Source organism: Canis lupus, chromosome 22, assembly GCF_003254725.2.
Source record: "Canis lupus dingo isolate Sandy chromosome 22, ASM325472v2, whole genome shotgun sequence".
Classification (NCBI taxonomy): domain Eukaryota; kingdom Metazoa; phylum Chordata; class Mammalia; order Carnivora; family Canidae; genus Canis; species Canis lupus.
The window spans coordinates 59000628-59006734 of record NC_064264.1 but is presented as its reverse complement, the minus strand read 5'-3'; the positions used below and the strand labels follow the sequence as shown (position 1 = coordinate 59006734).

Below are 6107 nucleotides of genomic sequence, written 5' to 3'. Positions count from 1 at the left end.
CCGCCAGGCCCCCGCCCCGACTCCGAGCTGCTCTGCGCGGCTGAGCGGCCCCCGCCAGGCCCCCGCCCCGACTCCGAGCTGGTCTGTGCGGCTGAGCGGCCCCCGCCAGGCCCCCGCCCCGACTCCGAGCTGGTCCGTGAGGCCGGTGAGCGGGCTCCGCCGTCCCAGCGGCTGCAGTCGGAAGCCTGGAGGGCAGCCCGTCTTCCGTCTTCCCCTCCCGCAAGCCTCTTCCCGAGGGCCTGCCTGGCGGAGGCTGCTTCCAGGCGCACAGGCTAGAAGGGCAGGCGGGGGGGGGGGGGGGGGGTGCTGAGGGGCCCCAGTCCCGGGCATCCCTTCCGTGCGGTGCCTCCGCGTCCTCGCAGGGCGTTCTTGCCACGAGCCCTGCCCGGCAGCGGTACGGCCCTCGGATCCCCTACCCTGCCTCAGTAGGGTATGTGACCTATGTGACCTATTCTCTCATTCATTCATTCTGCAAGGACCCTACCTCCACCTGTGGGGACACTGACGAGTTCTGGGAGTGCGGACCCACACCTGTCTCGGGGGACACGACTCACCAACACACCTTCTGAATGCACCTCCCTGCCTCCTACAGACACACAAAGATCCTGCCACTCCTGAGGCAGTTTCGGGTCCAGAGCCCACCACCAAGAGAAAATTCCCGAGGCATCTCTGGTGCCCGATGGTGGTTTGGTTAACCAGGGGGATGGGCGGCTGATTGTATCCTGGGAGCTGGGGGAGGTCGGGGAAAGAACTCGGGTGCTCAAGAGGACCCGCGGGATCTTTGAGGCCTTGCCATCGCCCAGTTAAGGTTGTCTTTCCCTCTAGTAAAGCATTAGCATGAAGACAGTTGGGAGTTTCCTTCTGGAAGTTAGGCTGTTGTTAAGAATGCTTGTTTCTTGTAAATCACTGAGACACCAGTAAACAGGAAATCTCCTGTCTCGCCAGGACTGTGATCTCTATAAGTTAACCCTTTGTTTTCCCTTCCCTCAGCCTTAGGGCGACCTGGAGAGCCTCAGGACCGTCACATGCACCGCACCCAGATCGGGCAGGGGCCTAGGGTGTCAGCTCGTCCTGGGTCCTCAGCTCGCCTGCTGTTCCTTCACCACCCTGAGCCCTCCAGAGACTTTCTGTATTGGAGTAAAACCCGTGTCGTCTTCCAAGGCCTTCCAGCCCCGCTGTGACCCGTGCACCTCAGTCTCCCATCACTGCTCCTTCTCTCTCAACTCTTAACTTCTTTGCCCTTCGCATAACCAGCCCAACATGTCCCTGCTCCTCCCGACAGTGACGTGGCACACACATGCAGCATGAGCTTTATCAGTGCCCAGCCATTCCTGAACAGATCCACACCCCTCCTCTCCCACTTCCAGCCTTTTTTTTTTTTTTCTCCTTAGGACTTTTCACTATGTGACCTCTTCTCTCATTTATTCATTCGTTGTTATCTATATCACCGTGACTATAGAGATTAGCTCCAATGGAAAATGTCTGTTTTGTTCTGTACCATATGCTCAGAGCATGGAACATGGCACATGGTAGGTGCTCTCTCTCTCTCTCTCTCTCTCTCTTTCCTGAGGCATAATTTACATAACAATTCACTGATTAAGTGTGCACTTCCATGAGTTTGAACAAAGGTACATAATCATGTAATCACTGATGTGGGAAGCAAAGGCAAAAGAAACATTAAACTTCCTTACTACTTCCAGACCACTGAGAGGTCCTTGAAACAGGCAGAGTGACCTTCGTCTAGGAGCTCAGCTGCCTCATGTGGACACTTTGCTCAGGGCAAGCCCAATCTTTCAGGACCCTGTGAGTCTACCTTAACTTACACAAATCCCTTTGGAAACTTCCTTTATCTCTACTCCCCCTGAGATAGATGTCAGCGATCACCCTCCAGACACACAGCCCAGTGACACACATCTGAAGGGTCTCATGACAGGCTTTGCTAGACAGCAGTGAATGGCCTTCTAACAAGAGCTAGTGCCCTTGGGTCCTGGAAACCGTGTTTCCAAAATACAATGCCTTGGAGGCTTGTGCTCTCCCTTACCCCCTCCAACTTAAGAGTACAGAATCAGTCACCCTCATGACCCCCCTGAAGCTCTTTCTGCCCATGGGTCCTGCCCCCATGCTGTAATAAAACCACCTTTTTGCACCACAGATTTCTCAATTCTTTCTTGACCATTTTTTTAAAGATCTTTTATTTATTTATTCACGAGAGATATACAGAGAGAGAGAGAGGGGCAGAGACACAGGCAGAGGGAGAAGCAGGCACCATGCAGGGAGCCTGATGTGGGACTCATCCCGGGTCTCCAGGATCACGCCCTGGGCTGAAGGCAGCGCTAAACCTCTGTGCCACCGGGGCTGCCCCTTTCTCGACCATTTCTCCTGGACCCTAACATTTCCTACATCAATCACCACCACATTTGTGATTTAGAATCTGTCAACCTACTTCAATTAGGCTTTTTATTTTCCTATTATAAATGTTATTTTCTTAATTTGTAATTGTTCATTCCTCATATATGGCAATAGGATTGATTTGCATATATAGACATTATATCCTTTGACCATGCCAAACTCACTCATTTGTTCTAGCAGACACTTTGAGATTACTTGGGATCTTCTGTATAAGCAGTGTCAGTTTGCCCAGGTTTTGGTGACATTAACTTCATTAACTTCCATCACTTGCTAAGGTGGTAGCCAACAGGTTATCTTTCACCCGTATGAACTCCTGCATTTTAATTTTACTCAGCAAAAATTGATAAATTTTTATTTTATTCAGAATTTTAAAATTTGTTAACCACCAAGTTGTTTATTACCGATATGAATTCATGAATTTTTATTTTATTTCATTTATTTTCATCTTACCCTTTTTTATACTTTTTATTTTTAAGATTTTATTTATTCATGAGAGAGAGAGAGAGAGAGAGGCAGAGGGAGAAGCAGGCTCTCTGTAGGGAGCTCCCCATGGGGAGCCCAATGTGGGACTGGATCCCAGGACCGGGGATCAGGACCTGAGCCAAAGGCAGACGCTCAGCCACTGAGCACCCAGGTGCTCCCGTTTTTATACTTTAAATGCAAACCTATTTAAATATTTACATTTCAGTGGCTCATCTAGGGGCCCCAGTCAGAGCCATCTCTGATGCTCAGGTATAATCCTTCCCACAGCATGCAGGATGCGAGTTCCTTCTCCTGAGGGGGGCGGGGGAGGGGAGATCTGTGCAAACTTAAAGAAGTTGTGCAGATCAATTAACAGGACTATTCCCTACTCAGCTGTGGAGCTGTGAAGTGGGCGTTGGCACTGCCCCAGCCTGGAGGTGGGGAGGAAGGGAGAGAGTGTGGGGGTCACTGGACACTGACCTGCTTCATGGCATTATTATGATTGTTCCTCCAAAGCCAACACCACAAGGAGGGAAAGGTAAGCAGTCTGAGATGCGGCACCCACTTCTTTTCCAAACATCACCTCTGAAATAGAACACGTTTGGCCCATCTCTCTGGCAAAGTTGAGGGGTGACCTTCACATTCCAGCTGTCCTTCCTGGGCTCCTGGCCTGCAGGCTGCTGTCCTCATTAGCCAGGCTCAGAAATAGATCCAAGAGAGAACAATTGGAACCCAGATCTTTCACTGGTCCAAAGGTGAAACAGCACATTGGATAATATTACAGAAGACCTGTAAATACATTTTTTAACATTCACCCACAAAATCTGAAAAATCATTAAAGCTGAAATAATCTAATTTTTTTAGTGAGCACGAGGGGACCGTAATTAATAGAACACTGACAAGGGATTTGCATTCCTATTAATTTAATTACCGCAGTGGGAGCAGCTGCTCAGCACACCCAGCGGTAACTGGTAGATCATCCTTCCTTTTGAAAACTATCTCTTGTGATATCTTACCTATTATTTTTAGCTTTGCAACGAAGATGAATATGATTAAGGGATATAGCCAGAAGGAAAAGTAAAAAATTTTTTTCCAGGATCAGCAAATCTTTATTTTCAGACTTAAGAAAAAGACAGTCAGGCTCAGGTAGGTTTGGCTTCTCTGGGGGCTTGTTTGAAACGCAGAAGCATAAAGGTTTCTATCATTTCCATAAAATTAAGTCATCTGTTTTAAATTTTAGATGGCTATGATTCAGTTTTTTTTTTTAATGATAGTCACACAGAGAGAGAGAGAGAGAGGCAGAGGGAGAAGCAGGCTCCATGCACCAGGAGCCCGCGTGGGACTCAATCCCTGATCTCCAGGATCTCACCCTGGGCCAAAGGCAGGCGCCAAACCGCTGCGCCACCCACGGATCCCGATTCAGTATCTTTCTTAAAAACACAAGGGGGCGCCTGGGTGGCTTAGTCAATTAAGCATCTGCCTTCAGCTCAGGTCATGATCCCAGGGTCCTCTGATCAAGTCCCATGTCAGGCTCCCTGTTCAGTGGGGAGTCTGCTTCTTCTTCTCCCTCTGCCTGCCATTCCCCCTGCTTGTGCTCTCTCTCTCTGTCAAATAAAATCTTTTAAAAAATTAATCAATTGAGGGATCCCTGGGTGGCGCAGCGGTTTGGCGCCTGCCTTTGGCCCAGGGTGTGATCCTGGAGACCCAGGATCGAATCCCACATCGGGCTCCCGGTGCATGGAGCCTGCTTCTCCCTCTGCCTGTGTCTCTGCCTCTCTCTCTCTCTCTCTCTCTCTCTCTCTCTCTCTCTCTGTGTGTGTGTGACTATCATAAATAAATAAAAATTAAAAAAAATAATCAATTGAAATGTTGATACTGCTATTGATCTGCTTAGCCGGGGCAGAGAACGCTCTCCTCTGTCCTCTGGCACAGCATCAGTGGGAGGGTTGCCATGGTGACCCCGGGAGAGGCCGTTGTCCAATGTTGTACTTCACCCTGTAATTTCACCACAACCTCTTCTCGTAGGTCAGTTTGATGGGGCTGGTGAACAAAATCTTTATCAAAAACTCAAACGATGAATGCACTTCTCATATTTGTCACAGTTGCAGGTGGCCCTCTATTGGGTATTCTTTTTTTATTATTATTATTGGGTATTCTTACTTTCTCCTACGTATAACTCAAGAGACTATTTCTCCATCCTTTCTCCCTGTATTCCAAACGGAGGCACCCTGCACTGAATCTGAGATCATGAAATCCACCTTACTGATCCCTGTTCAGAAGGTGAGGCTAAGAGGAAGTGCATCTGAGAAGCACTTCTGTATTAGGTATCAGCCACAAATAAGGGAAGTGATTGACTCTTCTCTCTCTTTTTTTTTAAGATTTTATTTATTTATTTATTTATTTACTTACTTATTTACTTATTTATTTATTTGTTTATTTGAGAAAGAGAGCGAAAGGCAGAAAGAGAAACAAATTCCTCACTGAGCATGGAGCCCGATGTGGGGCTCAATCCCAGGACCCTGCGATCCTGACCTGAGCTGAAGGCAGATGCTTAACCAACTGAGCCACCCAGGTGCCTCCAACTGGCTCTTCTTAATAGTGCTAATCTCAGTGAAAGACTTTAGAAGGCCCACATTTTTAATAAAAACATATAATCATAACATAAAGGAAAAAATATTAGCTTGAGTCTGGATATAAAAGTTCTAGTCCGGGATCCCTGGGTGGCGCAGCGGTTTAGCGCCTGCCTTTGGCCCAGGGCGTGATCCTGGAGACCCGGGATCGAATCCCACATCGGGCTCCCGGTGCATGGAGCCTGCTTCTCCCTCTGCCTGTGTCTCTGCCTCTCTCTCTCTCTGTGACTATCATAAATAAATACAAGTTAAAAAAAAATAAAAGTTCTAGTCCTAAGCAATAGTCTTAAGCATTTGGGAGAGCCACCCTAAACTTTTTGGATCACAGAGTTTTTATCACCAAAAGATGAAGTTAGATAACTTTTGATATTTTTGTCAAAAAACATATATTTGATCTAGTAATACACTTGCTTATATTTCCTTTGTTACTTTTTTAAAAAAAGATTTTATGTATTTATTCATGACAGACACAGAGAGAGGGGGTAGGCAGAGGGAGAAGCAGAGGGAGAAGCAGGCTCCCTGCAAGAAGCCCAATGTGGGACTCGATCCTGAGACTCTGGGATCACGACCCTGAGCCAAAGGCAAACACTCAACCACTGAGCCACC

The 6107-nt window shown here is 47.8% G+C and overlaps 1 protein-coding gene across 1 annotated transcript in view; it reads left to right on the top strand.

Moving 5' to 3' along the window:
• CARS2 (cysteinyl-tRNA synthetase 2, mitochondrial) overlaps window positions 1-2151 on the top strand; it is a 69917-nt gene extending 67766 nt beyond the window's left edge. Inside the window, exon 19 of the transcript XR_004808061.2 lies at window positions 991-2151. The gene's annotated coding sequence lies outside the window, so the exon portion shown is untranslated. The remainder of the gene's footprint in view (window positions 1-990) is intronic.
• Window positions 2152-6107: the final 3956 nt, after the last annotated feature.